This window comes from Mytilus edulis, chromosome 1 (assembly GCF_963676685.1).
Source record: "Mytilus edulis chromosome 1, xbMytEdul2.2, whole genome shotgun sequence".
NCBI classification, from domain to species: Eukaryota; Metazoa; Mollusca; class Bivalvia; order Mytilida; family Mytilidae; genus Mytilus; species Mytilus edulis.
This window is the reverse complement of record NC_092344.1, coordinates 8,073,029-8,096,379: the sequence shown is the minus strand read 5'-3', so window position 1 is coordinate 8,096,379 and position 23,351 is coordinate 8,073,029. Positions and strand designations below refer to the sequence as shown.

The 23,351-nt window shown below is 30.7% G+C and overlaps 2 long non-coding RNA genes across 2 annotated transcripts; both read left to right on the top strand.

Moving 5' to 3' along the window:
• Positions 1-10,254: 10,254 nt before the first annotated feature.
• LOC139523222 (uncharacterized) lies at positions 10,255-11,262 on the top strand. The gene is made up of 2 exons (XR_011664580.1): positions 10,255-10,311; positions 10,785-11,262. It is a non-coding gene; the product is annotated as an uncharacterized lncRNA (long non-coding RNA).
• Positions 11,263-19,026: 7,764 nt separating this feature from the next.
• On the top strand, positions 19,027-23,042 carry LOC139523218 (uncharacterized). Its single transcript, XR_011664579.1, has 3 exons — positions 19,027-19,104; positions 22,030-22,097; positions 22,571-23,042. It is a non-coding gene; the product is annotated as an uncharacterized lncRNA (long non-coding RNA).
• Positions 23,043-23,351: the final 309 nt, after the last annotated feature.

Below are 23,351 nucleotides of genomic sequence, written 5' to 3'. Positions count from 1 at the left end.
GTACAACATTCAACATTGTGTTATGATCTTAATCACTATAAAATTAAACAAATAGAATGAAATTCATAACAGTGTAGCTGTGGCCATTGCTTGACGCATTAAATTCATCCATAGACTGGGACAGATTGGGTGAACGTTTGTCTGTAACGACCACAGACCACAACGTTCTTACGATAGACATTCAAACTGTGGGGTCATCAAAGGTACTCCACGCCTAAATAAAACAATTTGAACAACTAATCAGGAATAACCTTTACGTTTTGATTTATAATATTAAAAACTTAAAAAAACCTTTACTTGTGTTTTTGTTATGTTTTGACAATCAATTTTAAATGACATTGCACGTACTTTCAGAAAAAAATTATTTAAATGGCTTTAAAAGTTACAATGCAAATGTTGATAATTATCTTTTTTCGGATGTTATAGGGATTTATCAATTGCGGTTGTTGAATTATGTCATCTTTTTAACTTTTATCAGGGATGAAATTTTATTTTAGAACGAATGCATGATCAACTTTCAAAAGTTGTGCATAATCAAAACATATAGACAAAATCATAGAAAATATACTTCTGCCAGGACTGTCTTTTTCGTACTTGTAAGTTATTGGACAGTAAAAAAGCTATTTGGATCAAGCTTTGTGAAATTTGCATTTACGTTATTTCATATACATGTGTATGTAAATTGGGTCGGTTTAAAAAAATATATAAGTTGATATAAAAAAAAGAAAAAGAGGTATGATTGCCAATGAGACAAACCTCCACAAAAGACCAAAATGAATACGTTGATTTCGCCAAGGGTTTTTCACACGTATAGTAGTGAACAGAACAGTTCAAGTTCCTATATACCGCAAATAAAATATGAATATATTATACTGTGCACTGCAGTTTGCATAATCATCTTTTTTTATGGATTTGTCGTCTTTCTTGGAGTGATTTAAGAGATAACTGTATTGTAATTGAAGCTTTAAGGACGTCCATCGGTAGTTTTACTGTCGCAAATTTATTTTACCTGGCGACGCGTAGCGGAGACAGGTAAACGGGTATTTGCGACAGTAAAACTACCGATGGACGTCCGAAAAGCTTCAAATACAATACAGTTATCTCTATTATAATGCAAAACAACTTCATAATTAAATTTCAATCATTATTTCAGTGTAAAATCTTCATTAAAGAAAATTCCGCGAAAATATGTTATCTTCTTTGGTCCCTACACTAGGTGACGTCATAGGTATGCTTCCGGCGTCAAACATAAACACCGGGCGTTTTCTGGCTTCTGTGCCGCTTCAGAATGTAATAAAATTTGATAAAAAGAGGATTTTTAGGTGTAACATGTGAGTTTTATGGCTTTATTATTGTAGAAATTACATGTCAATACATTCAGCAATACACCTAATCGCTATTTATTCCATTCCGGATAAGTTCTAAAATTACACAACTTTTTCATCCATTTGAAGTTATCTGGGACCCTGTTTAAACAATGCACCATGCATGATACTTTTTAATGAGAACTGTTTAAACTACCGTAAATACTTCAAACAAAATATTTTTTTACTTTAATTTTAATTTCGAAAAAAGTGGATCATACTATATCAAAGTTTCTTTATGATCACTTTCTAAAGTTTTTTCTCCCTCAGCTCACTACTGATGACCTCCATTTTCCGGCCGGGGACCCAAAACAGGAAGTTGTATAAATGACTGTTTTTCCCGGAATAGACTAAATAGCGATAAGGTGTATTCAAAATGTCGGCTACCTTAGTTACAGACAAGGAGATAGAGAATTTTACGCTAACTGTCACCCAATCAGAACCATTGATACGAACTAATTGCATTAGAATATTTATTATCGACTTTTTCACCTCACTTACAATTTAAAACCAAGTCTTATATTTATTTAATTTTTAAAAAAAAAATCCCTTTTTTTAAACATACGTCCTAGCCATAGGTCTTTCATTCATTTTAGCGAGTTGACCTTAGTTATATTGCGGATCATTTGTCCTTGCGGGTTCCATGTTTTTTTTTCTCTCTCTGTTATCATCCACTCATCTTTCGTGTTTTCCATGCAAAGACATTTTAAAGCTTTCATACTATGCAGTATGTGTTTTTCTTATTTTTGAAGGTCACACGGTGACCTATAGTTGCTATCGTCTGTTGGTCCCTTGAAATGATTTGTCTGGGTGTCTATCACACCACATATTGTTTTTTTTTTTATATGCAGTTTTAATAAAATTGAGGATTGAAACAGGGAATGTGTCAAAGAGACAACAACCAGAAAAAACGAGAACAGAAAACAGGCCCAAGGCAACCTGCGGATGTTTTCGTATTTAATATTATTTAATGGTATCAACTAAAAACATTATTTACTTAAACACGAAACTGTTGTATGTGATGTTTTTAAAATTATTCAAAACAGATTCCTTTAAAGCTTTGTATAAAGAAAGTTTAATTTTATGTATCGAAACGTTTAACAAGTGATTATTCAAATCCCCTCTGGAAGGCCTCTGGTAGATTGAGTGAGCTTAAAATCATCGCCAATGACAAACAAGTTATAGGTAATCTTTTCAGTTCAATTAATAACAATTTTTTTTACCGTCGACCACACTGTTATAAATTTGATTCTATGTCGCCTTCATTTAAATAACGTGATAACGAAGTCTCTTAATATCATTTCAAATTATAACTGATATTTATATAGATTACGTACATTGTAATATGAAAAGTCCAAACGGAAACGGGCATATAAACACTTTGTGTTGATGTTAGATGTATTCCTATTTGTATCCATCAGATGAGTTGAGCCTTTATCAACTGATTTTTATATTTCGTTCTTATGTTGTACTGTTTCACGACTGTCTCAGGTTATTTGAGTATTGGAATCCCGCTACAATGTTTAATAGTGTATGTATGTGGCTGTCCCAAGTCAGGAGGCTGTAATTCAGTGGTTGTCGTTTGTTATTGTGTTACATAATAGATTATTTTTTGGAACATAAATTAGGCCGTTAGATTTCTCGTTTGAATTGTTTTATATTTGTCATTGCAGGGCCCTGACTATGCGGTATATTCTTTCCTCATTGTTGAAGGTCGTATGGTGACCTATATCTGTTACTTTCTGTTTCACATGGTCTCTTGGGTAGTTTTCTCATTGGCAATAATACCACATCTTCTTTTTTGTTTCTATAGAACAATTTGGTAAATTCGATTCAGCGAGAAGGGATTAAAGAAATATCAACGTTTGAAAATGTACAACTATAAAAAGGAACCAAATATTGTCTCTATTTTCGTTATACGTTTGCATAGATTTCCCCGTGTGAAATTAAATATCAAAGTATAGAAAAGGATAACTTATTGCTGTATTATTGATCATGATTTTATCATCTAAAGCAAAATATCACAACGTAACAGTAAGACTTATCATTCTAAATCTTCAGTCAGACCTTTAAAAGAAACATTTTATTACATTGTCTGTTTGTATAAAAGTATGTTGAAGTTTGTTGTAGAGCCGAAAAATCTCACCTGTCAATCATACATAAAACACTATCAAAAATAATTATTAATTCAAAGAAATTATATGCAATTTTATGAAAACAATAACAAATACGCTGTTTCACAGAAAACAAGAATGACGTTTAATTAATGTCTAGTAAAGTACAATGTTATGACGTAAAATGTAAATGTTGTCGTTGATTGATTACTTATGTTTTATAAGTTAATCAACATAATAATGATAATAATAAACAAGAATGTGTCCCCAGTACACGGATGCCCCATCCGTACTATCATTTTCTATGTTCAGTGGACCGTGATAATGTTATAAAATCTCTTAATTGGCATTAAAACAATAAAGATCATATCATATAGAACATGTGTACTAAGTTTCAAGTTGGTTGGACTTCAACTTCATCAAAAACTATCTCGACCAAAAACTTTAACCTGAAGCGGGACAGACGGACGAACGAACGAACGGACAAACGGACAAACGGATGGACGAACGGAGGCACAGACCAGAAAACATAATGCCCATTAATTGGGCATAAAAACACACACATTACCTTTATTGGCAAAATATTCAGTCCATAAAAATGTTGAACTTCGTACTTTTAAATACAAGCTTTATTGACGAGTGAGTGTAGATGAAAAGTGCGCCAGGTTTACAACATTATAAACCTGGTATGTTGAATGAGTGTTGTTTTATTAAAAATACCAAGAGAATATTATAAGTTAAATGTTATAATGTTATGTATATCCATATCAATCGTACCTTTCGCTACAAATTAGAATGTTGAGACAATATTCTGCATAATTTGTTAATAATGAAACCGAAAACAAAACAAAGTACACTTGAAAAGAAATTGTGAGGAAATAAATTTTACTTTATTTTTGGTAAAACGGACAATCCATATTTTACGAATATTTTACAGTGACTTTGAATTTAAGTTGTAAAGAATTGATTAATTTCATTGCTAAATATACTTAAAAAAGATGGTTTAATTTATAACGGTCAATTAGATTTATTATAGTAAAGGTTAATATAATATGTACAAACACTAATAAATGAAATATTTAGAATGAATATGTCAATTGTTCTTGAACAATTAGGAGGTCTTTCCTTTTGAAATGTAAAATACATCTTCCAATAGAGATATAACGTATTGAAAAGTTCTTAAACACACAAAAAACTGTTAAAATATGATAAAAATCAACAAATTCGAATTTTAGGAGATGACCTTGACTTTTGACCTTGTGACCTTTGTAAAGATCATCAGTCCACAATGTCATTGCAAAAGACCCCATGGATCTTAGACATTTGGTTCAAGAGGTAAAGCTAATATACCTTTTCAGAACCGTTAACGGGGGCTATGCTCCTGAAGAATCTGTCAAATCTCTTCGGTCAAAATGTAAAAAAAGTTGTGCCAGAGTGACCTAAACATTTTTCAGTGTTTACTATTTCTGTAAGATTAACCGTTTTTGAGATATCGACCAAAAAGTTGAAAGGTCACAGGTCAAAGTCAACCTTAAAATCCTTTAAAACACTTAAAAAAAATACCATAAATAAGGTAAAAAAACATATAATTCGCTCTCCGGGACATAACCTTGACCTTTGACCTATTGATTTGTCAAGGTTATGAGTCCCCTATGTCATTGCTGAAGACCCCCATGGGTCTAGGACCTTTGGTCATATAGTAAAAGCTGATTTTGTCTTTTCAGAAACCGAAAACAGGGGTTATGACCCTTAGAGAAGGTTAAATCTCTTCAGTCAAAATATAACAAAGTTGCGCATTAATGACCCAAACATTTTCCACTATTCAACACTTCTGTAAGTATTAAGGTTGCTGAGATTATCCCATAACGAGGTGCTAGATCAAAGGTCAAGGTCAACATACAAATTTGACCTTGAGGTATTTTTCAAAATCAAATGAATTAATGATGAATGGTGAAGATCCTAGGATTCTACGACTTACGGTTTCTGAGTTTTGGTGGCCAACCGACACAGGTTAATTTCATAGGGGCATAACCATACCAATGAGTCGTTGAATCTTTTGTATTCAAATGTAACGAAGAACCAGCGTCTGGTCCTGAACAAATTTCACCCTTCGTTTTTTTTTCTACCTATTACGGTTAAGGTGTTGGAACGATAACCAAGTTTTTGTTTGTTTCGTAGGGATTACTCCGAACCGACAAAATTTTTCGACTCAAAGGGTGAGTTCCAGATAGGTATTCATGACACCGATACAATTTGTGAACATGAAAGCGACATGTCTTACAGTCGGATAACTTCGTCAAAGTTTCGCGAAAAAAAAAATAAACAGAAGAAATACAGTTAGGGGTTTCCCTTTTGAAAAAGAAAAGACAATAGCAAGAGGCTAAAAAAAATAAATAATTTATATTTATTGTTCAGAAATATAATGAAGCTGGGAGGAAAGACACAGACAAATATAAATTTATAGCTTATCATTTTGTTGTCAACATCTGCCTTATGTCCGCATTCTGAACTGACATGGCTTCGTTTTTATGCATCCCGCACTGCCGGTCGAAAGAAGACCAACAGTGACACTATTTTTATTCACCAGAATCCCCAGTCACCCTTTAAGAGTTGATTTCAACTTGCCAATGCTGTACGCAAAATTGAAAGATGACACATTTACTGTTCCTTGACCTTCAAAATTTTCTTTTTAAGGTTATCAGTAAGTACCAAGTCCTTATAGATGAATATCCAGCGACTACATTATCAAAAGACCGATGATTGTGACTTTGTTTATGAAAAGGATATGGAGTGGAACGATACTGTTTTAAATCTAAACGACTCCTGAAATCATTTGTTTTACAGCACAAACCTATGTCAATTCCTAGAATTAATTTGTCAAGTAACCTTGCCTTGTAACATCCGTCAATAAATTATAAAAAATAAGGTACATTGTAGGTCACACCTCCTGAAAAAACACAAATAAACAATTTTTAAAAACACAAAATCGTCATAGCGTTATTCTGACAGGTCACTATATATAATATGTATCAATCTTGTATTGTATACATTTACTGGAGTTAACCAATACAAGGTAACTTGCCTTTTTTTTATCGTCAATTTTTATTTTTTAAATTGATAAAATGCACAGTCAAATTCTACACATGTTTCATTACACGATGATTAAATGAGTTTAATGTAAAATTTTGTTTTAAAGATTTTAAGAGATTAAAAGTTTACTATATTGAATTTGCGTCAAGAAAATTTGAATATTAAAACGTCACGAATTATAATACAAGATCTAACCAATAAGACTAATATGAGAAAATAAACGTTCGGTTTGAATGTTTCATCTCATGATTTTTACAATGGCATTAATAGGTGTAAAATTCGTACAGATACAAATCATTCGTTGGCTTCAAAGGAACTACTATGGTAGTTATAAGTTAAATAAAAGAATAAAATTCAAATTTAATGTAAAAACTGTAACTTGCCTAGCTTGTGTTAAAAGTTTTAACATACCATTTCCTTGCCCTTAAAGGGGCACTAGCTGTCAAATTCATGTTCACCGATTTTAATCAAATTCTCATATTTAGTTAATAACAATGTAAAACATTTATCCAAACTATTAAAAGTCTAAAATAATCAATTTAACAGGTCACGGGCATGCAAATACGTAGCTTCATTTCGTGTGTATTTTAGTCCAGACGCCATCTAACTAATTATCAAGTTTACTTCTAAAGTCATCCGATGACCATATAAGCGATGTAAATATAAATATAGATATACATAGATTAAGAAACTCGTGTTGTTGGATTATTTTAGGTCTAATTAATTTCATAATATAGATGAAAAATAAATGTTTATTATTGTTTTTTTACCTGTGTATTAAAAGAATGATTTTATGTGGATCGTATCAGTCAATCAAATGATTTACCTTTGTTTCACTTTCAATGTTGACATTCTTTTTCTTTAAATAACTTTACGCATACAATTCACGTGTTATCCATCTCAAGCTAAGCGGTTAAATTGAAGTTCACGTGAATACGGATTCAATGAGGTCGTATTATTCACATGCAAGTGAATAATTCATAATCAATGTTTTTTTAAGCTAATTTTGACAAAATTAAAGCATACGGACTGCTTAAAGCGAATTATTATTTCATTTTCATAAATGATTGAGCAAAAAAAATAATATATTAGATTTGTTATATATCTCGTAGACTGGTTCGCGGAAGTTTGGTAGTACTTAACATGTATTTATAATCTGTGCAAAAGGCAGAATTTGCTCCCCTATTTCGTTTTTATTATTTATTTATTTTTTAAATTTAACGAATCTTTGCACAGGACTTCTGCAGTGATCCCAAATCATCAAGGGTTCACTTTATATAACTATTAGAATAAAATCGTACTGATTTAAATGTACCCATGCGTATGACCTATTTTGTTTATAACTTTTACCACCTTCTTGTATACAAGTATTCCTCTCTGACCAGGCCCACATTAATGCTTTTCTTGGATGCTCAAGTTTTTTCTTAAAGTTTTACCTTTAGGATGAAGAGTTATATATTATGTCAAATATGTTTTCCCGATTATATGTACTTATAAGTATACGAACGTTTTGCTTTTTTTTTCAAATATAATGTTAAATAATAAAAACCTTCGCGCTTAATAGTAAATGTGATTTGAAAATGAAAAACATTCAATGCAAATGATACGTGAAACGAAAAATGCGTAATATTTAATGCATGATGCAAAGATTTCACAAAACTATGGTAATGACCATACTCTTATTGTCCAAATACTCTGATTGACCATCACATATGCACAATCACTAAGTTTAAAGTATATTTTCAAATATATAGATAGACAAGACAAGACAATAAATGATTTGAGTCTCACCTCTTATAAAACATTTACATAATATTACAATGTCCAATACAAAACAAGAGCCACTCTAAAAAAAGTTATGAGAGACTATAAAAAATGGTATATACAGTTACATTTATATGTCGTGTACATTTGATTATTTTGTACAGGTTATTACTTGTACAAATACTTTGTATGAGTAATTACTTGTATGATTCCATTATACAAGTTATTACCTGTAATTACTTGTGAGAAAAAGATAATAACTTGTGCAACACAATATCTTTGAGTTGTATATGCTTCTACTTTGTTACAGATATTGAAAAACTCCTTTCTGTGAGTTAGTAAGTGGGGATTGTTTTGTCAATTTTCGGGTATGGTTTTCTTTTATTCTGTTTTCTCGAATTATTTTGTGTTTCTTAATTTTTTCTTATAATACAGTGTATGTATTTTTGAAATCATATTGTATTTTTTTTCTGTTCTTTTTTCAATTGTGTATTTTGTAATTAATGTTGTGTTTTTTTGGTTGTTGTATGGGATATACAAGCACCTGGCCACGTCCACTGTGTGTAGTATTTCTTATTGTATCCTCTGATGAATTAACCCTTTTTCAACTGATTTTGATAGTTCGTTCTTATGTTGTAATGTTACACCACTTACCCAGGAAAGGGGAGGGTTGGGATCCTGCTAACATGTCTAACCCTGCCACATTATGTATATACCGGTCCCAAGTCAGGAGCCTGTCATTCAATGATTGTCGCTTGTCGATGTGTTACATATTTTTTTCGTTCATTTTTGTAGATAAATAAGGCCGTTATAGAGTTTTCTCGTTTGAATTGTTTTACATTTGCCATTTCGGGACCTTTTAAAGCTGACTATGCGGTATGGGCTTTGTTCGTTGTTGAAGGCCGTGGTTTTTTTTTAAATTCTGTGTCATTTGGGCTCTTGTGGAGAGGTATCTCATTGGCAATTATATCATCTGTTTTATATTAGTACTATCTTTGAAATTTTAGAAAAATTAAGACACACGACAAACGCAAAGTAACAACATAACCTAGCATTAGACATTGAACAAATTAAGCTTAACAGCTAGTTGTCACTTAAATAGTGACTACTAGTGCAAAGTGACAAAGTCGTTAAAAGCAAAAAAACAAAAAAAAACCTTCTACAAGTTGTTTTCTAAAATAAACCATGATAAAAAGTTGCATATGTAATATCATATATTGGTATTAAAGGTTTATACCTTTAAGTCTGAGTAATAAATCATTTGTTTAAAGTGAAACGATTTCAAATGTTTTGATTTGTACAAGTTTTTATCTTTTTCTCAGTAAAAATTGTACAAGTAATTACTTGTACAATTGTATTTGTACAAGTAACAACTTGTATGATGGCTTCATACAAGTAATTACATGTATAAAATGTTTGTACAAGTAATAACACGACATATATATACACACATAAAATATAAAACATAAAACAAATTAAGAGTATACAAATTTTAAGAATATAATAAACATTTTCTTTTAAGTAAAATATCATAGCAGATTTTGGCAGTATAAAAGTAAACATTTTCATCACTAAATAAAAATACAAATACAAGATATGTAAGATTTAAATCTTGGCAATTTCTGTAGAGACATGCCACTAAGCGCAAGTTGTTAGTTGTTTGATACCGTATAAAACGTGTAAGCTTAGATTAGATAATTCGAAAATTTCGTATTTTATGCAAAGAATAAACCACTTGGTTCTTATCTGATACATGTATGTTACAGTCCAGCAGGATTGGGTTTCACACATATATATTGATACATACGTATACTACCAATGCAAAATACTATAAAAAAAAAGCCTTAAGTGATAATTTGAGTAATAGAAAACTTATTTGGTATATTCAAATATATATGATCTGTATTGTAGATTGTTAATAACGATGGCCATTATAAATCTTCAAGGACTTTTGATCTTAGGAGTGATTATTGCAAATGGTAAGTTTACTACTATGTTGTGTTATGTGTACTATTGTTTGTCTGTTTATCTTTTTTCATTTAAAGCCACGGCGTTGTCAGTTTATTTTCGATTTATGAGTTTGACTGTCCCTCTGGTATCTTCCTCTTTTACAAACTATTTGAATATATAGGTTTTTATTCATGATGAAGGGAAATCCAGAGAAGCGCTTCAGAAGCATGAAATTTAAAAGTTAGATTTTCAACATCATGAATTTCTCTTTATATGAGCCAGTGAAAAATTGGTTTACATTAATCTTTTGTAATAAGCCATGCGTCATAAATAGATTGTTTTGACGATATCCGATGTTTCTTTTTATTAATTTGATAACTTTTCTAAGATATTGATTGATTTTATTTCTTCTTATGAAAACGACGGCATCGTAAATATTGACATACCACTTATAATCATTATGTCATTGCAATATGATGAATGTATTTGTTTTATATTTCAGTCTCTGCCGATGTCATTGCTTGTGAAGGTAAATTAGCATACATAAAATGTTCATATCCTTCTAAGATTAAAGTCTCAAGTGCAATATATGGACGGACCGCTGATAGAAGCATATGCCCTCATCCACATTTACCTATACGTACAACTAATTGCAGATCATCAACTTCTGACAAAAAAGTAAAAGCAATGTGTAATGGTAAAAGAATATGTCGAGTAAAGGCTGATAATGGACAGTTTGGTGATCCCTGCTATGAAACCTACAAATATTTAGAAGTTAAATATAAATGCGTTTGATTATGTGTATTAAGATAAATAATGCTTTGAAAAAAACTAATGTAAAGAAATGTGTGATATTTTGTTTTATTTATTTTCTGGTTTCAATTTACAAAAATAAGTATATTCATTATGTTTCCGTACGTTATATGTATGTTTGATTTGTATGTGTATTAATAATAAAAAAAAACTCATAAAAGATATAAGGCTTAATTTTTTGTACGCACGATGTGCTTTTCCTCCACTTACGACTTACCGGTGATGCTCACACTCATCATTAAGGTATCTAGTTAACAAAATGTATCAGATAACCCTGTATACCGACCTACATGTCTACAAATGTATCATTGCTAAGAATAGAACATAGGGATAAAGAGAAAGTTTTGTCTATTATTTTTAAAACGTTATAAATATAGTAAATCTGAAAGGAAAAATTATATGAATTAAGTTTTTTCATCCTACATTGAACTTTTGATGTCGTCTCTTAATGACTAATTGAAAACAAAGAGCAAACGGAAACAATTTGGTTAACAAAAGTATTTTAATTATAGCTGTATCGACCTTTTATATCCGTCCAGGACAATTTTAAGAGGACGACGGACTTGTACACTACTGATTATAGATACATATTTGTGTCTAACGTTCGCGTCATATGTTGTCTGGGGGATGATAGTTGTCTTATTTGGCAATCACACAAACCTTTCTTATATTTAGATAGAAAAGTAAGTTACGGCTTTTCTAAAAAAAAAATGCCAAATAATAAGTTAGTCTGTCAGGTGAATCATTGACAAAAATACTCAGATAAGACCAATTCAAAATACTTATCCGTCTAATGATGAAAAGCATACTGATTTAAATTGAAAGAAAAATTCAAAACGTGCAGCAGGATCCCAATACTCCCCGATGATTATATGTCAAAATCAAAAGCTCAAACACATCAAACGAATGGATACCAACTGTCATGTTCCTGACTTGATACAGGCATTTCTTTACAAAGAAAATGATGGATTAAACCTGGTTTTATAGCTAGCTAAACCTCTCACTTGTACGACAGTGGCATTATATTTCATTATATCGACAAAAATGTGTGAACAAAACAAACGGACATAATTGGTACAAATGTCAAAATTGGGGTACAACATTCAACATTGTGTTATGATCTTAATCACTATAAAATTAAACAAATAGAATGAAATTCATAACAGTGTAGCTGTGGCCATTGATTGACGCATTAAATTCATCCATAGACTGGGACAGATTGGGTGAACTTTTGTCTGTAACGACCACAGCCCACGACGTTCTTACGATAGACATTCAAACTGTGGGGTCACCAAAGGTACTCCACGCCTAAATAAAACAATTTGAACAACTAATCAGGAATAACCTTTACGTTTCGATTTATAATATTAAAAACTTAAAAAAACCTTTACTTGTGTTTTTGTTATGTTTTGATAATCAATTTTTAATGACATTGCACGTACTTTCAGAAAAAAATTATTTAAATGGCTTTAAAAGTTACAATGCAAATGTTGATAATTATCTTTTTTCGGATGTTATAGGGATTTATCAATTGCGGTTGTCGAATTATGTCATCTTTTTAACTTTTATCAGGGATGGAATTTTATTTTAGAACGAATGCATGATCAACTTTCAAAAGTTGTGCATAATCAAAACATATAGACAAAATAATAGAAAATATACTTCTGCCAGGACTGTCTTTTTCGTACTTGTAAGTTATTGGACAGTAAAAAAGCTATTTGGATCAAGCTTTGTGAAATTTGCATTTACGTTATTTCATATACATGTGTACGCAAAATGTATAATGTGGTGTATATAGGAACTTGAACTGTTCTGTTCACTACTATACGTGTGAAAAACCCTTGGCGAAATCAACGTATTCATTTTGGTCTTTTGTGGAGGGTTGTCTCATTGGCAATCATACCACTTTTTCTTTTTTTTATATCAACTTATATATTTTTTTTAAACCGACCCAATTTACATAGTTTAGGACGACTTCCTATATTTTATAATCGCAAATAAAATATGAATATATTATACTGTGCACTGCAGTTTGCATAATCATCTTTTTTTATGGATTTGTCGTCTTTCTGGGAGTGATTTAAGAGATAACTGTATTGTAATTGAAGCTTTAAGGACGTCCATCGGTAGTTTTACTGTCGCAAATTTAGTTTACCTGGCGACGCGTAGCGGAGACAGGTAAACGGGTATTTGCGACAGTAAAACTACCGATGGACGTCCGAAAGCTTCAAATACAATACAGTTATCTCTATTCTAATGCAAAACAACTTCATAATTAAATTTCAATCATTATTTCAGTGTAAAATCTTCATTAAAGAAAATTCCGCGAAAATATGTTATCTTCTTTGGTCCCTACACTAGGTGACGTCATAGGTATGCTTCCGGCGTCAAACATAAACACCGGGCGTTTTCTGGCTTCTGTGCCGCTTCAGAATGTAATAAAATTTGATAAAAAGAGGATTTTTAGGTGTAACATGTGAGTTTTATGGCTTTATTATTGTAGAAATTACATGTCAATACATTCAGCAATACACCTAATCGCTATTTATTCCATTCCGGATAAGTTCTGAAATTACACAACTTTTTCATCCAGTTGAAGTTATCTGGGACCCTGTTTAAACAATGCACCATGCATGATACTTTTTTATGAGACCTGTTTAAACTACCGTAAATACTTCAAACAAAATATTTTTTTACTTTAATTTTAATTTCGAAAAAAGTGGATCATACTTTATCAAAGTTTCTTTATGATCACTTTCTAAAGTTTTTTCTCCCTCAGCTCACTACTGATGACCTCCATTTTCCGGCCGGGGACCCAAAACAGGAAGTTGTATAAATGACTGTTTTTCCCGGAATGGACTAAATAGCGATAAGGTGTATTCAAAATGTCGGCTACCTTAGTTACAGACAAGGAGATAGAGAATTTTACGCTAACTGTCATCAAATCAGAACCATTGATACGAACTAATTGCATTAGAATATTTATTATCGACTTTTTCAGCTCACTTACAATTTAAAACCAAGTCTTATAAATGTTTTTATAAAATTTTTTTAATTTTTTTTCCTTTTTTTAAACATACGTCCTAGCCATAGATAAGGACTTACATTCGAAAGGTCTTTCATTCATTTTAGCGAGTTGACCTTAGTTATATTGCGGACCATTTGTCCTTGCGGGTTCAATGGTTTTTTTCTCTCTCTGTTATCATCCACTCATCTTTCGTGTTTGCCATGCAAAGACATTTTAAAGCTTTCATACTATGCAGTATGTGTTTTGCTTATTTTTGAAGGTCACACGGTGACCTATAGTTGCTATCGTCTGTTGGTCCCTGGAAATGATTTGCTTGAGTGTCTATCACACCACGTATTGTTTTTTTATATGCAGTTATATCTTTAATAAAATTGAGGATTGAAACAGGGAATGTGTCAAAGAGACAACAACCAGAAAAAACGAGAACAGAAAACAGGCCCAAGGCAACCTGCGGATGTTTTCGTATTTAATATTATTTAATGGTATCAACTAAAAACATTATTTACTTAAACATGAAACTGTTGTATGTGATGTTTTTAAAATTATTCAAAACAGATTCCTTTAAAGCTTTGTATAAAGAAAGTTTAATTTTATGTATCGAAACGTTTAACAAGTGATTATTCAAATCCCCACTGGAAGGCCTCTGGTAGACTGAGTGAGCTTAAAATCATCGCCAATGACAAACAAGTTATAGGCAATCTTTTCAGTTCAATTAATAACAATTTTTTTTACCGTCGACCACACTGTAATACATTTGATTCTATGTCGCCTTCATTTAAATAACGTGATAACGAAGTCTCTAAATATCATTTCAAATTATAACTGATATTTATATAGATTATGTACATTGTAATCTGAAAAGTCCAAACGGAAACGGGCATATAAACACTTTGTGTTTATGTTAGATGTATTCCTATTTGTATCCATCAGATGAGTTGAGCCTTTATCAACTGATTTTTATATTTCGTTCTTATGTTGTACTGTTTCACGACTGTCTCAGGTTATTTGAGTATTTGGATTTCGCTACAATGTTTAATAGTGTATGTATGTGGCTGTCCCTAGTCAGGAGACTGTAATTCAGTGGTTTTCGTTTGTTATTGTGTTATATAATATATTATTTTTTGGAACATAAATTAGGCCGTTAGATTTCTCGTTTGATTTGTTTTATATTTGTCATTTCAGGGCCCTGACTATGCGGTATATTCTTTCCTCATTGTTGAAGGTCGTATAGTGACCTATATCTGTTTCTTTCTGTTTCACATGGTCTGTTGGGTAGTTTTCTCATTGGCAATAATACCACATCTTCTTTTTTGTTTCTATAGAACAATTTGGTAAATTCGATTCAGCGAGAAGGGATTAAAGAAATATCAACGTTTGAAAATGTACAACTATAAAAGGGAACCAAATATTGTCTCTATTTTCGTTAAACGTTTGCATAGATTTCCCGTGTGAAATTAAATATCAAAGTATAGAAAAGGATAACTTATCGCTGTATTATTGATCATGATTTTATCATCTAAAGCAAAATATCACAACGTAACAGTAAGACTTGTTACATGTGTTATGTGTGTTACATTTTAGTGTTATGTCGTTGTTCTCCTCTTATATTTAATGCGTTTCCCTCGGTTTTATTCCATGGATTTATGAGTTTTGAACAGCGGTATACTACTGTTGCCTTTATTTATCATTCTAAATCTTCAGTCAGTCCTTTGAAAGAAGCATTTTATTACATTGTCTGTTTGTATAAAAGTTTCATGATTTTATCATCTAAAGCAAAATATCACAACGTAACAGTAAGACTTATCATACTAAATCTTCAGTCAGACCTTTAAAAGAAGCATTTTATTACATTGTCTGTTTGTATAAAAGTTTCATGATTTTATCATCTAAAGCAAAATATCACAACGTAACAGTAAGACTTATCATACTAAATCTTCAGTCAGACCTTTAAAAGAAGCATTTTATTACATTGTCTGTTTGTATAAAAGTTTCATGATTTTATCATCTAAAGCAAAATATCACAACGTAACAGTAAGACTTATCATACTAAATCTTCAGTCAGACCTTTAAAAGAAGCATTTTATTACATTGTCTGTTTGTATAAAAGTTTCATGATTTTATCATCTAAAGCAAAATATCACAACGTAACAGTAAGACTTATCATACTAAATCTTCAGTCAGACCTTTAAAAGAAACATTTTATTACATTGTCTGTTTGTATAAAAGTATGTTGTAGTTTGTTGTAGAGCCGAAAAATCTCACCTGTCAATCATACATAAAACACTATCAAAAATAATTATTAATTCAAAGAAATTATATGCAATTTTATGAAAACAATAACAAATACGCTGTTTCACAGAAAACAAGAATGACGTTTAATTAATGTCTAGTAAAGTACAATGTTATGACGTAAAATGTAAATGTTGTCGTAGATTGATTACTTAAATTATGTTTTATAAGTTAATCAACATAATAATGACAATAATAAACAAGAATGTGTTCCCAGTACACGGATGCCCCACAAAATGTTGAACTTCGTACTTTTAAATACAAGCTTTATTGACGAGTTAGTGTAGATGAAAAGTGCGCCAGGTTTACAACATTATAAACCTGGTATGTTGAATGAGTGTTGTTTTATTAAAAATACCAAGAGAATATTATAAGTTAAATGTTATAATGATATGTATATCCATATCAATCGTACCTTTCGCTACAAATTAGAATGTTGAGACATAATTCTGCATAATTTGTTAAAAATGAAACCGAAAACAAAACAAAGTACACTTGAAAAGAAATTGTGAGGAAATAAATTTTACTTTATTTTTGGTAAAACGGACAATCCATATTTTACGAATATTTTACAGTGACTTTGAATTTAAGTTGTAAAGAATTGATTAAATTCATTGCTAAATATACTTAAAAAAGATGGTTTAATTTATAACGGTCAATTAGATTTATTATAGTAAAGGTTAATATAATATGTACAAACACTAATAAAAGAAATATTTAGAATTAATATGTCAATTGTTCTTGAACAATTAGGAGGTCTTTCCTTTTGAAATGTAAAATACATTTTCCAATAGAGATATAACGTATTGAAAAGTTCTTAAACACACAAAAAACTGTTAAAATATGATAAAAATCAACAAATTCGAATTTTAGGAGATGACCTTGACTTTTGACCTTGTGACCTTTTTAAAGATCATCAGTCCACAATGTCATTGCAAAAGACCCCATGGATCTAAGACCTTTGGTTCAAGAGGTAAAGCTAATTTTACCTTTTCAGAACCGTCAACGGGGGTTATGCTCCTGAAGAATCTGTCAAATCTTTTCGGTCAAAATGTAAAAAAGTTGTGCCAGAGTGACCTAAACATTTTTTAGTGTTTACTATTTCTGTAAGATTAACCGTTTTTGAGATATCGACCAAAAATTTGAAAGGTCACAGGTCAAAGTCAACCTTAAAATCCTTTAAAACACTTTAAAAAATACCATAAATAAGGTAAAAAAACACATAATTCGCTATCCGGGACATAACCTTGACCTTTGACCTATTGATTTGCCAAGGTAATTAGTCCCCTATGTCATTGCTGAAGACCCCCATGGGTCTAGGACCTTTGGTTATATAGTAAAAGCTGATTTTGTCTTTTCAGAAACCGAAAACAGGGGTTATGACCCTTAGAGAAAGGTTAAATCCTTTCAGTCAAAATATAACAAAGTTGCGCATTAATGACCCAAACATTTTCCACTATTCAACATTTCTGTAAGTATTAAGGTTGCTGAGATTATCCCATAACGAGGTGCTAGATCAAAGGTCAAGGTCAACATACAAATTTGACCTTGAGGTATTTTTCAAAATCAAATGAATTAATGATGAATGGTGAAGATCCTAGGTGTCTACGACTTACGGTTTCTGAGTTTTGGTGGCCAACCGACACAGGTTAATTTCATAGGGGCATAACCATACCAATGAGTCGTTGAATCTTTTGTATTCAAATGTAACGAAGAACCAGCGTCTGGTTCTGAACAAATTTCACCCTTCGTTTTTTTTCTACCTATTACGGTTAAGGTGTTGGAACGATAACCAATTTTTTGTTTGTTTCGTAGGGATAACTCCAAACCGACAAAATTTTTCGACTCAAAGGTTGAGTTCCAGATAGGTATTCATGACACCGATACAATTTGTGAACATGAAAGCGACATGTCTTACAGTTAAGGCGGATAATTTCGTCGAAGTTTCGCGGGAAAAAAAAAATAAACAGAAGAAATACAGTTAGTGGTTTCCCTTTTGAAAAAGAAAAGACAATAACAAGAGGCTAAAAAAAAATAATTTATATTTATTGTTCAGAAATATAATAAAGCTGGGAGGAAAGACACAGAAAAATATAAATTTATAGCTTATCATTTTGTTGTCAACATCTGCCTTATGTCCGCATTCTGAACTGACATGGCTTCGTTTTTATGCACCCCGCACTGCCGGTCGGAAGAAGACCAACAGTGACACTATTTTTATTCACCAGAATCCCCAGTCACCCTTAAGAGTTGATTTCAACTTGCCAATGCTGTACGCAAAATTGAAAGATGACACATTTACTGTTCCTTGACCTTTAAATTTTTCTTTTTAAGGTTATCAGTAAGTACCAAGTCCTTATAGATGAATATCCAGCGACTACATTATCAAAAGACCGATGATTGTGACTTTGTTTATGAAAAGGATATGGAGTGGAACGATACTGTTTTAAATCTAAACGACTCCTTAAATCATTTTGTTTACAGCGCAAACCTATGGCAATTCCTAGAAATAATTTGTCCAGTAACCTTGCCTTGTAACATCCGTCAATAAATTAAAAAAAAATAAGGTACATTGTAGGTCACACCTCCTGAAAAAAACACAAAATCGTTATAGCGTTATTCTGACAGGTCACTATATATAATATGTATCAATCTTGTATTGTATACATTTACTGGAGTTAACCAATACAAGGTAACTTGTCTTTTTTTTTATCGTCAATTTTTATTTTTTAAATTGATAAAATGCACAGTCAAATTCTACACATGTTTCATTACATGATGATTAAATGAGTTTCATGTAAAATCTTGTTTTAAAGATTTTAAGAGATTAAAAGTTTACTATATTGAATTTGCGTCAAGAAAATTTGAATATTAAAACGTCACGAATTATAATACAAGATCTAACCAATAAGACTAATATGAGAAAATAAACGTTCGGTTTGAATGTTTCATCTCATGATTTTTACAATGGCATTAATAGGTGTAAAATTCGTACAGATACAAATCATTCGTTGGCTTCAAAGGAACTACTATGGTAGTTATAAGTTAAATAAAAGAATAAAATTCAAATTTAATGTAAAAACTGTAACTTGCCTAGCTTGTGTTAAAAGTTTTAACATACCATTTCCTTGCATTTAAAGGGGCACTAGCTGTCAAATTCATGTTCACCGATTTTAATCAAATTCTCATATTTAGTTAATAACAATGTAAAACATTTATCCAAACTATTAAAAGTCTAAAATAATCAATTTAACAGGTCACGGGCATGCAAATACGTAGCTTCATTTCGTGTGTATTTTAGTCCAGACGCCATCTAACTAATTATCGAGTTTACTTCTAAAGTCATCCGATGACCATATAAGCGATGTAAATATAAATATAGATATACATAGATTAAGAAACTCGTGTTGTTGGATTATTTTAGGTCTAATTAATTTCATAATATAGATGAAAAATAAATGTTTATTATTGTTTTTTTACCTGTGTATTAAAAGAATGATTTTATGTGGATCGTATCAGTCAATCAAATGATTTACCTTTGTTTCACTTTCAATGTTGACATTCTTTTTCTTTAAATAACTTTACGCATACAATTGACGTGTTATCCATCTCAAGCTAAGCGGTTAAATTGAAGTTCACATGAATACGGATTCAATGAGGTCGTATTATTCACATGCAAGTGAATAATTCATAATCAATGTTTTTTTAAGCTAATTTTGACAAAAGTAAAGCATACGGACTGCTTAAAGCGAATTATTATTTCATTTTCATAAATGATTGAGCAAAAAAAATGATATATTAGATTTTTTATATATCTCGTAGACTGGTTCGCGGAAGTTTGTTAGTACTTAACATGTATTTATAATCTGTGCAAAAGGCAGAATTTGCTCCCCTATTTCGTTTTTATCATTTATTTATTTTTTAAATTTAACGAATCTTTGCACAGGACTTCTACAGTGATCCCAAATCATCAAGGGTTCACTTTATATAACTATTAGAATAAAATCGTACTGATTTAAATGTACCCATGCGTATGACCTATTTTGTTTATAACTTTTACCACCTTCTTGTGTACAAGTATTCCTCTCTGACCAGGCCCACATTAATGCTTTTCTTGGATGCTAAAGTTTTGTTCTTAAAGTTTTACCTTTAGAATGAAGAGTTATATATTATGTCAAATATGTTTTCCCGATTATATGTACTTATAAGTATACGAACGTTTTGCTGGGTTTTTTTCAAATATAATGTTAAATAAAAAAAACCTTCGCGCTTAATAGTAAATGTGATTTGAAAATGAAAAACATTCAATGCAAATGATACGTGAAACGAAAAATGCGTAATATCTAATGCATGATGCAAAGATTTCACAAAACTATGGTAATGACCATACTCTTATTGTCCAAATACTCTGATGGACCATCACATATGCACAATCACTAAGTTTAAAGTATATTTTCAAATATATAGATAGACAAGACAAGACAATAAATTATTTGAGTCTCATCTCTTATTAAACATTTACATAATATTACAATTTCCAATACAAAACAAGAGCCACTCTAAAAAAAGTTATGAGAGACTATAAAAAATGGTATATACAACTACATTTATAAGTCGTGTACATTTGATTATTTTGTACAGGTTATTACTTGTACAAATACTTTGTATGAGTAATTACTTGTATGATGCCATTATAAAAATTAAGACACACGACAAACGCAGAGTAACAACATAACCTAGCATTAGACATTGAACAAATTTAGCTTAACAGTTAGTTGTCACTTAAATAGTGACTACTAGTGCAAAGTGACAAAGTCGTTAAAAGCCAAAAAAAAAAAAAAAAAAAACCCTGCTACAAGTTGTTTTCAAAAATAAACCATGATAAAAAGTTGCATATGTAATATCATATATTGGTATTAAAGGTTTATACCTTTTAGTCTGAGTAATAAATCATTTTTTTTTAAAGTGAAACGATTTCAAATATAATGATTTGTACAAGTTTTTATCTTTTTCTCAGTAAAAATTGTACAAGTAATTACTTGTACAATTGTATTTGTACAAGTAATAACTTGTATGATGGCTTCATACAAGTAATTACATGTATAAAATGTTTGTACAAGTAATAACACGACATATATATACACACATAAAATATAAAACATAAAACAAATTAAGAGTATACAAATTTTAAGAATATAATAAACATTTTCTTTTCAGTAAAATATCATAGCAGATTTTGGCAGTATAAAAGTTAACATTTTCATCACTAAATAAAAATACAAATACAAGATATGTAAGATTTAAATCTTGGCAATTTCTGTAGAGACATGCCACCAATCGCAAGTTGTTAGTTGTTTGATACCGTATAAAACGTGTAAGTTTTGATTAGATAATTCGAAAATTTCGTATTTTATGCAAAGAATAAACCACTTGGTTCTTATCTGCTACATGTATGTTACTTTAGTAAACAGGCAGTCCAGCAGGATTGGGTTTCACACATATATATTGATACATACATGTACGTATACTACCAATGCAAAATACTAAAAAAAAAGTGATAATTTGAGTAATAGAAAACTTATTTGATATATTCAAATATATATGATCTGTATTGTAGATTGTTAATAACGATGGCCATTATAACTCTTCAAGGACTTTTGATCTTAGGAGTGATTATTGCAAATGGTAAGTTTACTACTATGTTGTGTTATGTGTACTATTGTTTGTCTGTTTATCTTTTTTCATTTTAAGCCATGGCGTTGTCAGTTTATTTTCGATTTATGAGTTTGACTGTCCCTCTGGTATCTTCCTCTTTTACAAACTATTTGAATATATAGGTTTTTATTCATGATGAAGGGAAATCCAGAGAAGCGCTTCAGAAGCATGAAATTTAAAAGTTAGATTTTCAACATCATGGATTTCTCTTTATATGAGCCAGTGAAAAATTGGTTTACATTAATCTTTTGTAATAAGCCATGCGTCATAAATAGATTGTTTTGACGATATCCGATGTTTCTTTTTATTAATTTGATAACTTTTCTAAGATATTGATTGATTTTATTTCTTCTTATGAAAACGACGGCATCGTAAATATTGACATACCACTTATTATTATTATGTCATTGCAATATGATGAATGTATTTGTTTTATATTTCAGTCTCTGCCGATGTCATTGCTTGTGAAGGTAAATTAGCATACATAAAATGTTCATATCCTTCTAAGATTAAAGTCTCAAGTGCAATATATGGACGGACCGCTGATAGAAGCATATGCCCTCATCCTTCTTTACCTATACGTACAACTAATTGCAGATCATCAACTTCTGACAAAAAAGTAAAAGCAATGTGTAATGGTAAAAGAATATGTCGAGTAAAGGCTGATAATGGACAGTTTGGTGATCCCTGCTATGAAACCTACAAATATTTAGAAGTTAAATATAAATGTGTTTGATTATGTGTATTAAGATAAATAATGCTTTGAAAAAAACTAATGTAAAGAAATGTGTGATATTTTGTTTTATTTATTTTCTGGTTTCAATTTACAAAAATAAGTATATTCATTATGTTTCCGTACGTTATATGTATGTTTGATTTGTATGTGTATTAATAATAAAAAAAACTCATAAAAGATATAAGGCTTAATTTTTTGTACGCACGATGTGCTTTTCCTCTACTTACGACTTACCGGTGATGCTCACACTCATCATTAAGGTATCTAGTTAACAAAATGTATCAGATAACCCTGTATACCAACCTACATGTCTACAAATGTATCATTGCTAAGAATAGAACATAGGGATAAAGAGAAAGTTTTGTCTATTATTTTTAAAACGTTATAAATATAATAAATCTGAAAGGAAAAATTATATGAATTAAGTTTTTCATCCTACATTGAACTTTTGATGTCGTCTCTTAATGACTAATTGAAAACAAAGAGCA